This window comes from Heterodontus francisci, chromosome 5 (genome assembly GCF_036365525.1).
Source record: "Heterodontus francisci isolate sHetFra1 chromosome 5, sHetFra1.hap1, whole genome shotgun sequence".
NCBI classification, from domain to species: Eukaryota; Metazoa; Chordata; class Chondrichthyes; order Heterodontiformes; family Heterodontidae; genus Heterodontus; species Heterodontus francisci.
Genome location: NC_090375.1, coordinates 171,513,063 through 171,534,080, shown reverse-complemented (window position 1 = coordinate 171,534,080; position 21,018 = coordinate 171,513,063). Strand labels below are relative to the sequence as shown.

The window sequence follows — 21,018 nt, the reverse complement described above, 5'->3', positions numbered from 1 at the left end:
ATATACCGCAGGGCAAGAATTATAGCTGGGGGAAAGGAAATTATGATGCAATTAGGCAAGATTTAGGATGTGTAGGATGGGGAAGGAAACTGCAGGGGATGGGCACAATCGAAATGTGGAGCTTATTCAAGGAGCAGCTACTGCGTGTCCTTGATAAGTATGTACCTGTCAGGCAGGGAGGAAGTTGTCGAGCGAGGGAGCCGTGGTTTACTAAAGAAGTTGAAGCGCTTGTCAAGAGGAAGAAGAAGGCTTATGTTAGGATGAGACGTGAAGGCTCAGTTAGGGCGCTTGAGAGTTACAAGCTAGCCAGGAAGGATCTAAAGGGAGAGCTAAGAAGAGAAAGGAGAGGACACGAGAAGTCATTGGCGGATAGGATCAAGGAAAACCCTAAGGCTTTCTATAGGTATATCAGGAATAAAAGAATGACTAGAGTTAGATTAGGGCCAATCAAGGATAGTAGTGGGAAGTTGTGTGTGGAATCAGAGGAGATAGGGGAAGCGTTAAATGAATATTTTTCGTCAGTATTTACAGTAGAGAAAGAAAATGTTGTCGAGGAGAATACTGAGATACAGACTACTAGGCTAGATGGGATTGAGGTTCACAAGGAGGAGGTGTTAGCAATTTTGGAAAGTGTGAAAATAGATAAGTCCCCTGGGCCAAATGGGATTTATCCTAGGATTCTCTGGGAAGCCAGGGAGGAGATTGCAGAGCCTTTGTCCTTGATCTTTATGTCGTCATTGTCGACAGGAATAGTGCCGGAAGACTGGAGGATAGCAAATGTTGTCCCCTTGTTCAAGAAGGGGAGTAGAGACAGCCCTGGTAATTATAAACCTGTCAGCCTTACTTCGGTTGTGGGTAAAATGTTGGAAAAGGTTATAAGAGATAGGATTTATAATCATCTTGAAAAGAATAAGTTCATTAGCGATAGTCAGCACGGTTTTGTGAAGGGTAGGTCGTGCTTCACAAACCTTATTGAGTTTTTCGAGAAGGTGACCAAACAGGTGGATGAGGGTAAAGCAGTGGATGTGGTGTATATGGATTTCAGTAAGGCATTTGATAAGGTTCCCCACGGTAGGCTATTGCAGAAAATACGGAAGTGTGGGGTTGACAGTGAATTAGAGCTTTGGATCAGAAATTGGCTAGCTGAAAGAAGACAGAGGGTGGTGGTTGATGGCAAATGTTCATCCTGGAGTTTAGTTACTAGTGGTGTACCGCAAGGATCTGTTTTGGGGCCACTGCTGTTTGTCATTTTTATAAATGACCTGGATGAGGGTGTAGAAGGGTGGGTTAGTAAATTTGCGGATGACACGAAGGTCGGTGGAGTTGTGGATAGTGCCAAAGGATGTTGTAGGGTACAGAGGGACATAGATAGGCTGCAGAGCTGGGCTGAGAGATGGCAAATGGAGTTTAATGCGGAAAAGTGTGAGGTGATTCACTTTGGAAGGAGTAACAGGAATGCAGAGTACTGGGCTAATGGGAAGATTCTTGGTAGTGTAGAGCAGAGAGATCTTGGTGTCCAGGTACATAAATCCCTGAAAGTTGCTACCCAGGTTAATAGGGCTGTTAAGAAGGCATATGGTGTGTTAGCTTTTATTAGTAGGGGGATCGAGTTTTGGAGCCACGAGGTCATGCTGCAGCTGTACAAAACTCTGGTGAGGCCGCACCTGGAGTATTGCGTGCAGTTCTGGTCACCGCATTATAGGAAGGATGTGGAAGCTTTGGAAAGGGTGCAGAGGAGATTTACTAGGATGTTGCCTGGTATGGAGGGAAGGTCTTACGAGGAAAGGCTGAGGGACTTGAGGTTGTTTTCGTTGGAGAGAAGGAGGAGGAGAGGTGACTTAATAGAGACATATAAGATAATCAGAGGGTTAGATAGGGTGGATCGTGAGAGTCTTTTTCCTCGGATGGTGATGGCAAACACGAGGGGACATAGCTTTAAGTTGAGGGGTGATAGATATAGGACTGATGTTAGAGGTAGTTTCTTTACTCAGAGAGTAGTAGGGCCGTGGAACGCCCTGCCTGCAACAGTAGTAGACTCGCCAACTTTAAGGGCATTTAAGTGGTCATTGGATAGACATATGGATGAAAATGGAATAGTGTAGGTCAGATGGTCGGCGCAACATCGAGGGCCGAAGGGCCTGTACTGCGCTGTAATGTTCTAATGTAATCTAAAAAAAGCTGTTTGTCTAGATAAAGGTTTATTGAACTAGAATAGCCTTTGGGTGACTAGAGAGAACGTTGGAAAGAGGCATCTGAGAGCGTCAAGATAACATTTCTCATGGTTTGCAGGATTTAACTGATACCATCAGATCTGTTCTCACCACTGGTCAGTGGGCACTCAGACCCAAGACGCAGCACAACTGGTGTAGCTCCAACCTGGCTTCATAATATCAGCCTCTCTCTTGATGACAACTCTTCTTACTTTGCTGCCATTCCCTTCAGATGCCTGTTCATGTTGGTGCTCGGATCCAGGACCAGGTTGCCCATGCACCTGCAAAAAAAAAAGTTGGCAAGTAAAATCAAGGAAAACCCAAAGATTTTTTTGTAAATACATAAAGAGCAAGAGGATAACTAAGGAAAGAGTAGGAACTATTTGGGACTATGAGGGTAACTTGTATGTGGAATCAGAAGATGTTGGTATGGTCATTAATGATTACTTTGCATCTGTTATCACAAAAGAGAGATGATACAGATATCGCAATCAGGGAGGGGTGTGTGAAATATTAGATGAAATGAACATAGTGAGAGAGGCAGTATTAAGGGCTTTAACATCTTTGAAAGTGGATAAATCCCCAGGCCTGGACGAAATATATACTAGGCTGCTAAGGGAAGCAAAAGAAGAATAGTGGCTGGAAAAGACATTTGCATATTAACAGATGATGATTGGAAGGACAAAGGACCATTCCCTGACACATTCAACCCCAGTGGACCTCGATCACCAGGTATTGTGTGTAAGAGGAGCATTCCAGAGACTGCTAAGGTGATACAATCCAAGACATGGTCAAACCAGTTAGTCACATGACTAGCCTGCTTGGCAATCAGCGTTGTCTGAATTGTACAAAAAGTTTGATCTGCGAATGTCAGTTTCCTCTTGGACTGAGAAGATCTCTCCTGTCTGCTCCCATCTCTTTCTCACAGGCCTCTGAATCCACTGAAGACCATGAACCCCAAAAAAGAAAAGTCTCCTACAGCGAACAAGGTTTAAGAAGAATACTGTGCCCCAATGAAAAGCAAGATCTACCTACAATCAAGGACTCTACAGTAAGCTTGAAGAACCATAACAAAAACTCTTCAGATATTGCCTCAAACTTTTCCACTTTATTTTTCTTCTGCTCTTTTCTGTCTCTATTTGCATGTGTGTATTGTGTATGCATGCTAGTGTGGGCACATTGTGTATCCATAGGCATTAAATGAATTAGAGTTTAAGAAATTTCAAATTTTCTTCTTTCAGTCTAAGAAAGCCTTTTTGTGCTGGTTTCTTTACCTTACAATTGGAAAGCGGTGAACAAGGATTCACCAAGGGGGAGCTTAAACACAGTGTGTTTAAAAATAAAACCCTGTTACGGTAAGACCAGGTGAAGGCTGAGAGTTACCCCTAGACACCTTTCTCACCTGGTCGTAACATAATGCATTTGGGGAAGGCTATCAAGGCAAAGGAATACACAATAAATGGTAGGATACTGAGAAGTGTGGAGGAACAGAGGGACCGTGGAGTGCATGTCCACAGATCCCTGAAGGTGGATGGACATGTGGATAAGGTGGTCAGGAAGACATACGGGATATTTGCCTTTATTAGCTGAGGCATAGCATATAAGAGCTGGGACATTATGCTGGAACTGAGTAAAACACCAGTTAGGCCACAGCTGGAGTACTCCCATGTAGTTCTGGTCACCACACTATAGAAAATAAATGATTACATTCAAGAGGGTACAGAGGAGATTTACGAGGATGTTGTCTGGACTGGAGAATTTTAGTTATGAGGAAAGATTGGATAGGCTAGGGTTGTTTTCTTTGGAACAGAGGAGGTTGAAGTGATACCTAATTGAAGTGTATAAAATTATGAGGGGTCTAGATAGAGTAGATAAGAAGGCCCTATTCCCCTTGACTGAGGGGCCCATAACCAAGGGGCATAGATTTAGGGTAAGGTGTGAGAGGTTTTGAGGGGGTTCGGGGGAAAATGTTTTCACCTAGAGGGTGGTGGGGATTTGTAACTCACTGCCTGAAAGAGTGGTAGAGACAGAAACCCTCATAACATTTAAAAAGCACTTAGCGACACAATGAACCAAATGGCTTCCTTCTGTGCTGTAAATCTCTAAGATTCTATGGTGAAGGAGCCTGAAGGGTCCTTTCAGGAAACAGAGACCTTGCGAAGGGGGCCACCACAGTGTCAGAGGTTCACAATACCACAACACAGCCAAGCATCACTGGCAACTTTAGCCCACAGGTATCACCTCAACGCAGCACCTTGATAGGTTTAAAAAGAGAACGGAGAGGCACCAAAGATAGGCTCATTTGTAATAAGAACACTTACTGTATATATACATGCACAGATAAAACAGTGATAAAGAAGTTCACAACACTGTACCTTATGCATTGTGGGGATGTTCGGAGAGCAGTTTGTAACAATTCTTTCAATACCTTCTTTCTGAACTGTTGTGTCCTTAAGCATACCTCTTCTAAGACATCATAGACTGAGGGGCATGATTTGGAAGCAAAACATTTCCCTGCTGCATTGGCAACCTGGCAGAATACTTTCTGAGCTCCACAGGTGAGAAAAGATTTTTCTCAGTTTCAATCAAAGCTGTTGTTTCAAAGTTTATGAACATTCAAAACCTCTGAAAGCAGCATCTGGTAAGACAAGCCATGTAAGTAATTAATCCCTCTTTTCTACAGGCATAACTTGCCAGTCTCAACTTTGGTGTAAATGGAAGTTTTGGGAGATCAGCTTTGGTGCTCATTATCTTTTCATTTGGATACATGTGCCACTTTGGAGGCAAGCACATCATCTGCCAGCAGCCAATTCCACCAGGATTTAGTGAGAATTTTACAACTGGTGTAACTCTGGCATATCTGACATATGCTCCACATTCCAGTTCTAAATGCTAGAAATCACACCAACTTTACAGCAGAGTCCACCCCAGAATTTCAACCCTACATTTTTATTCTCTGGTATGTTAGTGTTAGCATAGCCCAGGTTTAATGTTTAACCCCTACACTGGAATATACATAGGATGCCCACCATGTTCTCCCATCACCTCAGGTGACGGGAAATACTGTACTTCTGGATCATTATATAGGCAATAACTCCTTCATTTACAAATAAAATAATATACAGAAGCAAAAGGATGTATACAACATACTGTATAGTACAATAATTAAACACTTCATACAATTGCAAGTCTAAAGCTCTTCTATCTTCTCTTGGCAAGTTCTTACAAAGCCAACCATTTGAGGTAAACATGCAAGATTTCTCAAACGGCACTCTATCCACCCATTCTTGTGTAAACCATGAGACAGTCTCTGGATTATAAGCATAATTTTCTTTTTAAGTTCAAGTACCATCCTTGATGATGGTATTGCCCTTCAGCAGGATTGTACTACCCCATAACAATGATGCCCAAGTTAAACTACACTTGACAATAAGTCTTGATTTGCTTAGCTATCATGAGAGCAAATGGCTGTCTGCATCCAATAGATAATTCAAAACTGCTAGAGCTAGAGCTGCCAGATCATCTGTGTGGCTGATCGTAGAATCATACAGCACAGAAGAGGCCATTCAGTCCATCTTGGCCATACTGGCTCTTTAAAGAAGCTATCCAATTTGTCCCAGTCCCCTACTCTTACCGGAAAGTGCTGCAAATATTTCCAATCCAGTGTCAGATTTTGCCCTATGTGAACTGGCACTTTCCAAGCACTGTCAGGGCAGAAGAACCTACTGCAGTAGGTCTGTCTTTGTATGAACATTCAGCAAGCTCCTGGTTTCAAACACTGTGGGCCGGATTTAGTATTCCCACTGCCGCTGCAGAACATGGCAGCTGTCCCCCGGGGGACCCACGCTGCCGCTCCGCCACGATTACACAGCGGGCGACCATTTTACATATTCATGGTGGTCGCCGCCACCTCCCCCCCCCCCACCATCATCAATCACTGTGCAGGGGCGGCCTCGGCGACACCGTTCAAACGTCACCTGTTGAAGGAGCAGGTGCTGGCACCATTTTTAAAAGACTGCCAGCCCTGCAAACAGTACACCATAATGCAGAGTTCACCCTTCCCCCCTCACTCATGAGTGCAGAGTTCACTCTTCCCCACCACCCATCAGAGTGTAGAGTTCACTCTTCCCCACCACCCATCAGAGTGTAGAGTTCACCCCTTCCCCCTCCCCCCAACCCATCAGAGTGCAGAGTTCACTCTTCCCCACCACCCATCAGAGTGTAGAGTTCACCCCTTCCCCCCCCCAACCCATCAGAGTGCAGAGTTCACTCCCCCCACCCATCAGAGTGCAGAGTTCACTCTTCCCCACCACCCATCAGAGTGTAGAGTTCACCCCTTCCCCCCCAACCCATCAGAGTGCAGAGTTCACCACCCCCCCACCCATCAGAGTGCAGAGTTCACCCCCCCACCCATCAGAGTTCAGAGTTCACCCCCCCACCCATCAGAGTGCAGAGTTCACCCCTCCCCCCCAACCCATCAGAGTGCAGAGTTCACCCCCCCCACCCATCAGAGTGCAGAGTTCACCCCTCCCCCCCACCCATCAGAGTGCAGAGTTCACCCCTCCCCACCCCCCCACACCCATCAGTGCAGGGTTCACCCCTCCCCTCCCCACCCATCAGAGTGCAGAGTTCACCCCTTCCCCCCCCAACCCATCAGAGTGCAGAGTTCACCCCTCCCCCTCCACCCATCAGAGTGCAGAGTTCACCCTTCCCCGCCCACCCATCAGAGTGCAGAGTTCACCCCTCCCCCCCACCCATCAGAGTGCAGAGTTCACCCCTCCCTGCCCACCCATCAGAGTGCAGAGTTCACCCCTCCCCGCCCACCCATCAGAGTGCAGAGTTCACCCCTTCCCCCCCCAACCCATCAGAGTGCAGAGTTCACCCCTTCCCCCCCAACCCATCAGAGTGCAGAGTTCACCCCTCCCCCCCCTCCACCCATCAGAGTGCAGAGTTCACCCCTCCACCCCCCCCCCCACCCATCAGAGTGCTGGGTTCACCCCTTCCCCACCTCGGTGGCGCCAGCTTTCCCTGGTCAGGAAAGCTGCATGTCATGTGGAGGATTGGGAACTGAAGGTAAGATTGCTGTGGTTTAGACTTTAACTCATGCAAATATGTAATTTAAATATTCTAACTCGGGTCCCATCTCAGAGCGGTGGAGGGGTCACCACGGAGATTCCCTGCCATCGGGAAGATCGGGCCTGTCAATCCGGCGTCTGGTTCCATGGCAGCCGCTGCTGCTCCGATTTTCCCCGCCACAGAACCGACATCAGGCTGGGAACAAAATCCAGCCCTGCATATTTATTTAGGATCCGAATCCAACCTCACAGTATCTAGATCTGTGCTGGTCACAGTATATATGACAAAACAGGTTTACCTTCATATTTTCTAAAAATGTTCGAAATAATATTGTTGTTTGAAGGAGTTTACTTTTGTGGGGAGGGGGTCTTATTAGGACATGTGGCTTGTTCTTATGTGATTTTTAGGTTGAATGTCATTAGGCATATTCTATTGTCTAAAGATCCTACATCATCTAATGATTCATTTCAGTCAGGAAAAATAAGCTTGGACAATCTTAGAATTCTCCCAGTTGTTAACAAGGAGATCACAGTATATTCTAATTATAGATGGAGCCAGCTACACTGAATAATAATTTGCAAGGTTTCATCATATCTCCCCAGTGAGATTTTTGTGTGACAGGAAGAACAGAATTGAAAGTCTTTACTTGCCTCTGCCAGATTTATTATGGCTTGATTCAACTATTTGAAATGCAGATATCAGTAGAAAATTGGTGCAACTATGTGCCACATTAGAATTAGAGCTGTACTGATTCGGTAGCAACGTCAGCTGAATAATTTTGTACAATGCATGTTAGGAGAAAAGAAAGAACATTTCTATAGTGCCTTTCACCTCGGTGCAATTCAAAGCACTTACAGCCAATAAAGTAATTCTGAAGTGTAATCTTAGTATAGCGCAGTTAAGACAGCAGCCAATTTGTGCACAAGGTCCAACAAATAGCAATATTATAATGACCAGATAATCTGTTTGGCTGATATTAATAAGGAACAAATATTGGTCTGGACACCAGGAGACCGCCCTTGCTCATCTTCAAACATTAGTGTTCTTGGCCCAACCATCTTCAGCTGTTTCATCAATGATCATCCCTCCATCATAAGATCAGAAGTAGGGAGGTTTGCTGATGATTGCACAATGTTCAGCACCATTCGAGACTCCTTTGATTTTGAAGCAGTCCATGCTCCCATGCAGCAAGAATTGGACAGAATTCAGGCTTGGGCTTAAATGTGGCAAGTAACATTCATGCCACACAAGTGCCAGGCAATGACCATCTCAAACAAGAGAGAGGCTAACCATCGTCCCTTGATGTTCAATGGCATTACCATCACTGAATCTCCCACTATCACCACCTTGGGGGTTACCATTGACCAGGAGCCTAACTGGAGTAGCCATATAAATACTGTGGCTACAAGAGCAGGTCAGAGGCTGGGAATTCTGCAGTAAGTAACTCACCTCCTGATTCCCTAAAGCCTGTCCACCAGCGACAGGGTACAGAATGTGATGGAATACTCTCCACTTGCCTGGATGAGTACAGCTCCAACAACACTCAAGAAGCTCAACATCATTTAGGACAAAACAGCCTGCTTGATTGGCACCCCATCCACCACCTTAAACTACTGGCACATGGTGGCATCGGTGTGTACAATATACAAGATGCACTGCAGCAACTCACCAAGGCTCCTTCGACAGCACCTTCTAAACCCGCAACCTCTACCAACTAGGAAGACAAGGGCAGCATGGGAACACCATCACCTGCAAGTTCCTCTTCAAGCCACACACCATTCTGACTTGGAACTTCGCTGTCGCTGGATCAAAATCAAAATCCTGGAACTCCCTTCCTAACAGCACTGTGGGTGTACCTAGGCACCTAAGCCTTAGGTTACAAGACAATATAGATGGGCTGGTAAGATGGGCGGAGCAGTGGCAAATGGAGTTTAATCCTGAGAAGTGTGAGGTGATGCATTTTGGGAGGACTAACAAGGTAAGGGAATATACAATGGACGGTAGGACCCTAGGAAGTACAGAAGGTCAGAGGGACCTTGATGTACTTGTCCACAGATCACTGAAGGCAGTAGCACAGGTAGATAAGATGGTTAGGAAGGCATATGGGATACTTGCCTTTATTAGCTGAGGCATAGAATATAAGAGCAGGGAGGTTATGATGGAGCTGTATAAAATGCCAGTTAGGCCACAGCTGGAGTACTGTGTGCAGTTCTGGGCACCTCACTATAGGAAGGATATGATTGCACTGGAGAGGGTGCAGAGGAGATTCACCAGGATGTTGCCTGGGCTGGAGCATTTCAGCTATGAAGAGAGACTGGATAGGCTAGGGTTGTTTTCCTTATAGCAGAGAAGGCTGAGGGGGGAACATGATTGAGCTATACAAAATTATGAGGGGCATTGATAGGATAGATAGGAAGAAACTTTTTTCCTTTGCGGAGGGGTCAATAACCAGGGGGCATGGATTTAACATAAGGGGCAGGAGGTTTAGAGGGGATTTGAGGAAAAATGTTTTCACTCAGAGGGTGGTTGGAATCTGGAACACACTGCCCGAAGAGGTGGTAGAGGCAGGAACCCTCACAACATTTAAGAAGTATTTAGATGAGTACTTGAAATGCCACAGCATACAAGGCTACGGGGCCAGGTGCTGGAAAATGGGATTAGAGTAGTTAGGTGCTTGATGGCCGGCACAGACACGATGGGCCGAAAGGCCTGTTTCTGTGCTGTATAACTCTATGACTTGAATTGCAGCAGTTCAAGAAGACAACTCACCATCACTCTCTCAAGGACAATTAAGGAAGGGCAAAAAATCCTGGCCTTGCCATTGATGCTCACATCCCAGGAAATAAAAAAATAGTGTCATGGGATGTTTTACTTCCACCTGAGAAGGCAGATGAGGCCTTAGTTTAATATCTTCTATGAAAAGCAGCACATTCAACAGTACGTACTCTCCCAGTGCTGTACTCAAATGTCAGCCTAGATTATGTGTTCATGTCTCTGGAGTGGGACTTGACCCCCCCAACCTTCTGATGCAGAGCTGAAAGGGCTACCACAGAGCCATGGCTGACATGACTATTGAGATTGCAATTATTTTGTTTATGTTTATTATGTTTGAATATTGTATATGGTACATAGAAAATGTGCATGTGCAATGGGAACGACGTAACGTAAAATCTATCCCATGAGTTGTTTATTTTTCGATCCTTCAATCAGTTTGATTAAGGAGATACACAGTTACTTGCCCTGTTCACTGAGGTCCCAGATGCCCAGTTTTCCTTGCTGCAAAGGTTATTAGCTCGTGCTTACAACAACTTGCTGTGCAAAAAATTAAAAAATCTAAACACGAAAGGGCAAGTGCAACGAACAGCAGATTCTGTTAGCTACCCTGCTTCAGCTATTTATGACCTGTTGTGTTGCAGCGACAATGGTGACTGCTGCAATGTGCACTTTCCCTGAGTTATCTAGGAATGTACAGAACTGGAGAAGACTCTGCAGCCCATCTTGCTGATCCCAGAGTTCATGTTAGGATATTGGAACAGATTCAATATGTAACAGTTACCCAGCAGAGGCTAGTAACCTGCAAATGAATGTAATGTTCATTAAACAGTTCAATTTGACAAAACAAAGTCCTAAGAAAAAGAATACAAATGTAAGCTATAAAAATGACACTGTGAAAAATTAAGTGGCTGGCAGCACTAGAAAAACAAATTGAATAGCTGAAGTTTTTGAGCAGCTGTTCTTAGAATTGAACATACCCAGAAACTCACCAATAAGATTATATTAAGGATAGTTAAGGGGTACAGGGCAAGCTTTCACATAACGCAAGAACCTTTAGAAATAAGCTACTGAGAAACTGATAGGTCCCTCAGATAGAAGAGGACTGAGGATTGAAAAGAGTAGAAGACAATATGAGTAAATAAAGATCTTGCGATACAAACACAAGCTTTAAAAGCTTGTAGATTGTAGGAGGAAAGAGAGGTCTGATAGATGAATTACAGAATTTTGAGATTCTGCAAAGGAAGGAATTAAAGTAGAAGGCAGTGCATTGATGCCAAGAATACCATTGATATGATAGAAACATGACTGCAGGCAGAGATGGACAGTGATGATACTGAGGGACCAGAGAAAGCTTTGACAAGATAAACCTATTAAGCTAGGTGATGGGTTGGCATTATTGTGAAGGGATAATATAACAGCTACTCAAAGAGTGGAAATACCAGCTGAAGAAGACAGCAAAAGCAATTTGGATAGAAATTATTAATGATACAGTGACAGAATAAAAATCAGTAAATTCAGTTAACTGCCAGTGCAAGATGAACAGTCCAGGCATGTAAGAGACTACAGGGATCATAATATAATAGTCATGTGGGATTTCAACATCCCACAGGCAAAGTGAAAAGATCTGGTATGGGAAGAGAGGAGCAGAAATATTTTCATATAAGAAATTAATAATAAACACATAAATTACACCACATGGACTGCAGTGGTTCAAGAAGTTAAGTTTAATATAATAGCCAATCCAAAGTCATTAGTAACCTGGAAGTTAGTGACGAGGGATATGAAGAAGTTACAGGAAGAATTAGGTGAAAGGCCATTGGAAAATAAAATAGTTGGAGAGAAAAAATAATTATGGGATTACTGTAAGGAATATGGAATGACACTATGGCCAAAAATCTGCTTTTAGTACACTCCCGCAGTAGAAACATAGAAATATAGAAAATAGGAGCAGGAGTAGGCCATTCGGCCCTTTGAGCCTGCTCCACCATTCATTATGATCATGGCTGATCATCCAACTCAGTAGCCTGTTCCCGCTTTCGCCCCATATCCTTTGATCCCTTTAGACCCAAGAGCTATATCTAACTCCTTCTTGAAAACATACAATGTTTTGGCCTCAACTGCTTTCTGAGGCAGCGAATTCCACAGGCTCACCACTCTCTGGGTGAAGAAATTTCTCCTCATCTCAGTCCTGAAAGGTTTACCCCATATCCTTAGACTATGACCCCTGGTTATGGACTCCCCCACCATCGGGAACATCCTTCCTGCATCTACCATGTCAAGTCCTGTTAGAATTTTATAGGTTTCTATGAGATCTCCAGCGAATATAATCCTAACCAACTCAATCTCTCCTCATACATCAGTCCCACCATCCCAGGAATCAGTCTGGTAAACCTTCGCTGCACTCCCTCTATAGCAAGAACATCCTTCCTCAGACAAGGAGACCAAAACTGCACACAATATTCCAGGTGTGTCCTCACCAAGGCCCTGTATAATTGCAGCAAGACATCCCTGCTCCTATACTCGAATCCTCTCGCTATGAAGGCCAACATACCATTTGCCTTTTTTACCGCCTGTTGCACCTGCATGCTTACCTTCAGCGACTGGTGTACGAGAACACCCAGGTCTCGCTGCATATTCTCCTCTCTCAGTTTATAGCTGTTCAGATAATGACCTGCCTTCCTGTTTTTGTTACCAAAGTGGATAACCTCACATTTATTCACATTATACTGCATCTGCCATGCATTAGCCCACTCACTCAACTTGTCCAAATTACCTTTCCTGATAAGACAACCCACTCATTCCAGGTATCAATCTAGTAAACCTCCTCTGAACCACCTCCAACGCATTTTCATCCTTCCTTAAATAAGGAAACGAAAACTGCACACAGTATTCAAGATGTGGTCTCACCAATGCCCTATATAACTGAAGCATAACATCCTTACTTTGATTTTCAATTCCTCTCGTAATAAAGGATAGCATTCCATTAGTCCTCCTTATTACCTGCTGTACCTGCATACTAACTTGTTCTGACTCCTGCACTGGAACACTTTGATCTCACTGCACCTTGGAATTCTGCAGTCGTTCTCTGTGTAAGTAATACTCTGCTTTTTTATTCTTCCTGCCGAAGTGAACAACTTCATATTTTCTCACATTATACTCCATCTGCCAGATTTTTGCCCACTCACTCAACCTATCTATATTGGTCTGAAACCTCCTTATGTCCTCTTCACAACATACTTTTCTGCCTATTTTTGTGTCATTTTACAGTTCAGAAGTTCATATTGCGTGAGCGTGACAATATAATAAAACTGAGCATTTGAACAACTATGTTAACAATTGATCAAAAATAATTAGCATGGATATTTTGAAGGATAGGTCATGTCTTACATTGAGTTACATCACGTCTACAGCACAAAAACAGGTCATCTCGCTCAACAAGTCCATGCCAGTGTTTATGCTCCACACAAGCTTCCTCCCACCGCTGTTCATCCCATCCTATTAGCAAAACCTTCTATTTGTTTCTCTTTCATGTGCTTAATCTATTTTCTCCTTGAATGCATCTATGCTATTTGTGTCAACTATTCCTTGTAGCAATATGTACTGATTTCTTCCCACTCTCTGCGTAAAAAAGTTTCACTTTGCCTACCTTAACTGTCTTTATATCTTTTTTGATCTATTTTTCTAATGTCATGTCCACCTTGTTAGTCTATCTGGTAATACTGAGGGAAAGTAGCTGTTCAATATTAATGCCATTTCACTGCCATTACCTGTGAATGTAGCTTGTGCATCCCTTAGTGGTCCTAATTAAATTTTTTGATGTCAATAAAATAGTGGATAGGAGAGAGTCTATAGATGTTGCCTACATGGACATTGTATGTCTTTTCTTTCAAGTTGATACCATCTTTAACTTCCTTAGCCACAATTGGTTCATCCTTCGCATAGAGTTTTGTTTTCTCACTGGAATAATTCTTTGTTGAGAATTATAAAATATCTCCTTAAATGTCTGCCACAGCTTAACTATCATCTTATCTTTTAATCTATTTTCGCAGTCTGCTTTAGCCAACTCTGTCTTCATACCTTTGTAAATGCCTTTAGGTTTCACACACTAGTTTCAGACCTAAGTTTCTCATCCTCAAACTGAATGTGAAATTCTATCATATTATGATCACTCGGCCCTCGAGGATCCTTTACTTTGAGATCATTAATTAATCCTGTGTCATTACCCTTTACCAGATCTAGAATAGCCTTTTCCCTGGTTGGTTTAACAATGTATTGTTCTAAGAAATTGTCCTGAAGACACAATATGAACTCCTCCTCAAAGCTATCATTGCCAATTTGATTTGTTCAATCAATATGAAGATTAAAATCACCCCTGATTATTGCAATTCCTTTCTTCCAAGCCCCCATTATTTCTTAATTTATACTCTGTCCTACAGTGTAGCTACTGTTAGAGGGTCAAAAACTACTCCCACCAGTGACTTATTTTCCTTGCTATTTCTTATCTCCACCCAAACTGGTTTGACAGGCCTACAGTTGAGATGTTGACAACCCCTGCCACTTTGACTCCATCCCCTACACCACTCTATTGGAGAAAAGAATTATGCAGCCACATCAGGTGGGACAGCTGAGATAGAGCATTAGGGGATAAAAACAAAGGTATAATGAGAGAGAGAGAGAAAGAAAGATAGAGAGAGAAAAAACTGAACAATAGCAAGATAGAATGGAAGGTGAAGAATCGAAAGTTAAGGAGGAAAGAGTTACCAGAGGTAATGAGAAGAGAAAACAAATAATGGAAAAAACAGAACCAGCACAGGAAGAGAAGCAACAATTCAAAAGGGAAGCAGCAGAGTGGAGGTGGGGTGGGGGTGGGGGGGGGGGGGGGGGGGGGCGGAGGTGGGGGTGTAGAGAGAGAGAGAAAGAGGAGAATAGCATGAGAGCCGGGGGAGGGGGTAAGTGAGTTGATGGAAGATTCTGATGAAGTGTTAAGGCAACTTTGAAAGGAACATAAAACCATAAGAGTTTACTATCAAATTGTCTGTAGTATTAAGCTTTATGAGATGGTCAAAATATATTGCTAGACTCTTTTGTACAAGGGCTATGTTCAGGAACAGCCTTTTGATGTCCAGTCTGCCAGGGAAATGTTAAGATTGGAGCAACTGGCCCCAAAATTTAAATGACAGAATTTCCCTTTTAAATCTGCTGCCTTTGCCTGGTTTTAAACTTCACTCAATGAAAATCTATCTGGAGATTCCAGAAACATCTTGAATTACATCCAATGAGATCTGCTCGGAAATTTCAGAAACTAGGATGCAAAGCTACCCAGCAGCTTGGAGAGCATTATAAGAAATGAGAGGTATGATGGGCAGGTTAGTTAGTTGATGACAAGCTGAGGGAGCCTTATCTCTGACAAATTTACCAATGACATCACAGCTCCTTCTTTCTCCATCTTTTCCACTGCAGCTGTTCACAGTTCTGTGCGTGCCTTCACAGCAATAAGAACAGCAATCAGAAACCGCCCCTGCATCAAACTCTTTACTACTAATCACAAGAGCTCACTCTACCACCTTGCAAACTCATTGCTAACACACTCACCTGCTCCTCATTGCCTTTACTGCTTCCATTCCTGGCCTGCTCCTCATGTGGTGTCAATTACAAAACCTGCAGCTGCTACATGACTCCTTCCTCAATTCACACTCAAGTCACTTACTTCCCATTCCTCCCTGTTCTCCTAGCATCTTGCTTCTTTGCCCCCTCAGCTTATGCACGTGTCACTTGCCTTCTCAGTAGCCACTTATAACTCTCTCCTCCTCCTTCTGCAGGAGAAGATAGCACAGATCAGAAGGAAAAGAAATAAGATGGGGCAGGAGCAGATCACATCATGGCCCTCAAACAACTGGAAATCAGTGAGGCAGCAAGAGCTAGCAGCATTAAAGAAGGAGAGGCTCGCAGCTTCTATGAGCAAGGTTTACTAATTACACTTGTACTCCTTCATGTACTGTCATGACCAAGGTGGGAGGAGTGCACTGTTTTTCTAGTTCCATTTCTCCACAGGTCACAACATATATTTAATTTTTTTCCCAATTACCGATACAGTCAATCATAGACTCTATTTATTTCGGCCCCCTCCTGAAGTCCCCTGCATTACAGATGCCAGACTTCAGCCAATTCGATTCACTCCGCGTGATATCAAGAAATGGCTGAAGGCACTGGATACTGCAAAGGCTATGGGTCCAGACAATATTCCGGCAACAGTACTGAAGACCTGTGCTCCAGAACTTGCCGCACCCCTAGCCAAGCTGTTCCAGTATAGCTACAACACTGGCATCTACCCAGCAATGTGGAAAATTGCCCAGGTATGTCCTGTACACAAAAAGCAGCACAAATCCAACCCGGCCAATTACCGCCCCCCCCCATCAGTCTACTCTCAATCATCAGTAAAGTGATGGAAGATGTCATCAACAGTGCCAACTAGCAGCACTTGCTTAGCAATAACCTGCTCAGTGAGGCTCAGTTTGGGTTCCGCCAGGGCCACTCAGCTCCTGACCTCATTACAGCCTTGGTTCAAACATGGACAAAAGAGCTGAACTCAAGAGGTGAGGTGAGAGTGACTGCCCTTGACATCAAGGCAGCATTTGACCGAGTATGGCATCAAGGAGCCCTAGCAAAACTGGAGTCAATGGGAATCAGGGGGACAACTCTCCGCTGTTTGGAGTCATACCTAGCGCAAAGGAAGATGGCTGTGGTTTTTTGAGGTCAAACATCTGAGCTCCAGGACATCACTGCAGGAGTTCCGCAGGGTAGTGTCTTAGGCCCAACCATCTTCAGCTGCTTCATTAATGACCTTCCTTCTATCATAAGGTCAAAAGTGAGGATGTTCGCTGATGATTGCACAATGTTCAGCACCATTTGCGATTCCTCAAATACTGAAGCAGGCCGTGTAGAAATGCAGCAAGACCTGGACAATATCCAGGCTTGGGCTGAGAAGTGGCAAGTAACATTCGCGCCACACAAGTACCAGGCAATGGCCATCTCCAACAAGAGAGAGTCTAACCATCTTCCCCTGACATTCAACAGCATTACCATCACTGAATCCCCCACTATCAACATCTTAGGGCTACCATTGACCAGAAATTGAACTGCAGTAGCCATATAAATACCGTGGCTACAAGAGCATGTCAGAGGCTAGGAATCCTGCGGTGAGTAACTCACCTCCTGACTCCCCAAAGCCTGTCCACCATCTACAAGTCACAAGTCAGGAGCGTGATGGAATACTCTCCACTTGTCTGAATGGGTGCAGCTCCAACAACACTCAAGAAGCTCAACACCATCCAGAACAAAGCAGCCCGCTTGATTGGCACACCATGCACAAACATTCGCTCCCTCCACCACCGACGCACAGTGGCAGCAGTGTGTACCATCTACAAGATGCACTGCAGCAACGCACCAAGGCTCCTTAGACAGCACCTTCCAAACCCACGACCTCTACCACCTCGAACGACAAGAGCAGCAGATGCATGGGAACATCACCACCTGCAAGTTCCCGTCCAAGTCACACACCATCCTGACTTGGAACTATACCACTGTTCCTTCACTGTCGCTGGGTCAAAATCCTGGAACTCCCTTCCTAACAGCACTGTGGGTGTACCTATCTCACATGGACTGCAGCGGTTCAAGAAGGCAGCTCACCACCACTTTCTCAAGGGCAATTAGGGATGGGCAACAAATGCTGGCCTAGCCAGCGACGCCCACATCCCATCAATGAATAAAAAAAAATTATATCTCAGAACAAAATTCACCCACAATGTTTCTTTAATAAACAACAGAATTATCAGTTTATTATAAAACAAATCTTAACCAGTAACAATGCAAAGCATTAACTCACAGACTGAAATATAAAAGTTCCCTTTTTACCTTAGCTCCTCTCACACACACACACACACACACACACACACGTTACTGAAAAAATAAACAGACTTACTCTTTAGAGCCCTATTACAAAAAAAAAGACAAAAAAATACTTTGGTCAGATACTTGAAGAAAAAGGAGAAGATATGGAAAGATGTCATATGTCCTTTGTTTTGGCTTGGCATCCCAAGTAAAGGCTTACTCAGGTCGGGAAAAAGAACCTGACCTGAACCCGACCGAACCACAGTGGACCCGAGCCCGACCCAACCCCACCATCCCTTTACTTACCTTCCTGAAGCTGCAGCACATGTGTGATGACGTCATAGTGACATCACTTGCTCACTGCGCAGACTCAGTTTCGTCCCGGCCTCCCAGTTCAGGTAAGTTTTTTAATTTCAATACTTACCAGCAGAGCACTTACCACGTGTGTCTGGCCCGACCCGGACCCGGCCCCGGCCTGACCCGACCTGAACCCGAAAGCCAGACCCAGAAGAGAGGCCCGACCCAACCCGAACCCGACACCCATCAGGTTCGTGTCGGGTAGCAGGTCTTTAGTCCCAAGTACATGTAGACGGCTGTCACAGCTCTTGTCTGGCGACGTTGAAGATCACTTTGGGCAGGCTTACCAGGAAAAATGCAGCAGCAGTTTCAGTCTGTTTCTTACATTTGCTTCTCAGAGCTTCTCAAAGAGTTGGAAAAACTGGAAGGCTTTTCAAAGAGCTGGAACAAACTGAGTTGGGGTTTGCTCCCTTGGCAAGTTTTCTCTGACTGTCTTTTGTAACACTGTCCATATCCCAACTCACTGTCCAAAGCGAAACCAAAAACAATGTCATAAAGAGTCAAGCCTCTTGACCCCTATAAATCTTGACGTGTCACTTCTATGTAAACATCTTTCCCCAAGTCAAAAAACCTCTGCTGGGTAATTATTTGAAGACTGATGACTTCCAGTAAGCGCTTGTTTTTAGTACTCCTTGATTCTTCCAGTAACTATTGTTTATAAATTCAATCCAAAAGTCCTTCTGATGACCTCTTTTTTAAAAAACACAAAGTTCCAGCATCATTGGAATCCTTTTCAATTTTAAAACCCGTCCTCAAAAAAAATTTACCACAAAAATGTAAGCACTCCTAACAGTACCGCAAGCAATTGCACATTCAGTCAACTTCAAAACCTCAACCAATATTGTCCAACCTTTTATGTGTGACTGTTTAGTCTCTCCTTTCTATTCAAATCTTGTCCCTTACCTCTAAGTCTTTTCTCTGCAGTCAGAACCACCTGCAAAAGACACCTTCGAGAAGGACACAGTGTCACATGCACTTTCCCTCCCAAGCACCAGCGCAGAAATAGGCAGTCCGGGTGGAATAGTTGGACAGTTAGAGGGGCCTGTACCTGATGAAACACACAGCACATCAGCCAGTAGCAGGGACAGGTCAGGAGATGACTTTTAGGAGGGCAATGTCTTCTTCCAGCTCTGCTGAGCAAGACAGAGATACTGCACCCGAATCTAACCCTGTTTTAGTGAGTGGGTTTTGAGTGAGTTAAAGTCTTGCCCACAGACTTCCAAGGCCTAACCATGAAGAGAAAAATGCTGGCAACAGACCAGCAATTATAGGAGGTATTGGAAGGCCTACGAATGAGTTTGACCACTGTGTAAGAAAGTATGGAAGAGCCCACTTCCAGTATGTGTGGAGTTCTCTTGCAGTTTTGGTGGAAGCTGTGAAATGTGGGTGTGAGGCTTGCAACAGTGCTAGTTGTGTGAGGGGGAAGTGAAGCATATGCATGTGAGGTATGAGGCTTGATTGATAGAGATGAACAATAGGGATGTGGTGATTTGAGCAGTGGCTGAATCTTGTGGCACTATAGGTATGATATGGCATTTAAAGATGTATTCACTGACCTTGAGGTCATTAAACATTTTGAGGCACTGCATCCAAGTTCTCGGGGCTAAACTCCATGATTGCAAGTCTCACACTCATATCTCAAAACTTGCACACACTATTTAACCCTAACAGCCACATCACCCAAACAGATTGAACATTAACTGATACACTTCCCTCTCTCTTGCAGGACAAGGTGGTGCACAACTGAAGGCAGCAAGAACTAACGGGAGGGGGACAGGCACATTAGTATGCATGGAGGAGACAGTGGCGGCCATTATTGGATAGGCCATTGCTGAGGCAATGGCCCACTGTGAGGCTGAAATCATTGAAGGTGGTGGTGTACATGTACCTAATCCTTCTCACATCCCACTGCTTTTTGACAGTGTGTCTGGAGAAGCTCCTGTCATCACAGGACATCTCTCCTCCTTTCCACCGCCTCAGCCAAGATCTCCAATGCAGCATCAGAAAGTTTGGGTGCCTGCTCTCTCCAATGTAGTGCCATCTTCTGTCTTTCCTAGGTCAGATTCACCTCCCGCAGGCCATCTAGCACCTGCTCCAGCTACAATCCACCTCCCCTTTAAACACTGCAGGCTAGCTTCAAGCAGTGTTAACACATATTGATTTTGGGCCCCTTGCTGATGTGTACAGCCAGTCAAACAGCACATTTCGTGCTGGAAACATGCAGAAATCATGCAAATGAGCAGGTAGTATGATGTTGGTGTGCTGACTATGTTACATTCAATGAGCACAGGTTTAGCTCGTTTTCAGATGTTATCCAATTTAGCCTCCTTTGTCCCTTCCTGACACAATCTGCTTGACTGTACCCAAATCACTACTCTACATCTGTGACTTTTTTCTACAGACTTATAAATTACCTTTATTTGAACCTTCCGCCCCCCCACCCTACTTAGCTTAAAACCCTATCTATTCAGTTTGCCCGGACACTTCAAAGGAAGTTGGATGGCCACTTAAAAGAAATAGACTTACAGGGCTACAGAGATTGAGCGGGTGAGCGGGACTGACAGGATAGCTCTGCAGAGAGTCGGCATGGACTCAATGGGCCAAATGGCCTCCTTCTGTGCCATAAATGACTCTATGACTGGTCCCGATCCAGTTTAAGTGGAGTCCATTCCAATGGAGCAGCTCCCTCTTTCCCCAATATTGGTTCCAGTGC

General features: G+C 44.4%; 1 long non-coding RNA gene across 1 annotated transcript in view; it reads right to left on the bottom strand.

The window, feature by feature from the left end:
• Window positions 1–2,190: 2,190 nt before the first annotated feature.
• The window catches only part of LOC137370133 (uncharacterized), a 48,036-nt gene continuing 29,208 nt past the window's right edge, over window positions 2,191–21,018 (bottom strand). The window contains exon 3 of the long non-coding RNA XR_010975083.1: window positions 2,191–2,491. This is a non-coding gene — a long non-coding RNA (uncharacterized lncRNA). The remainder of the gene's footprint in view (window positions 2,492–21,018) is intronic.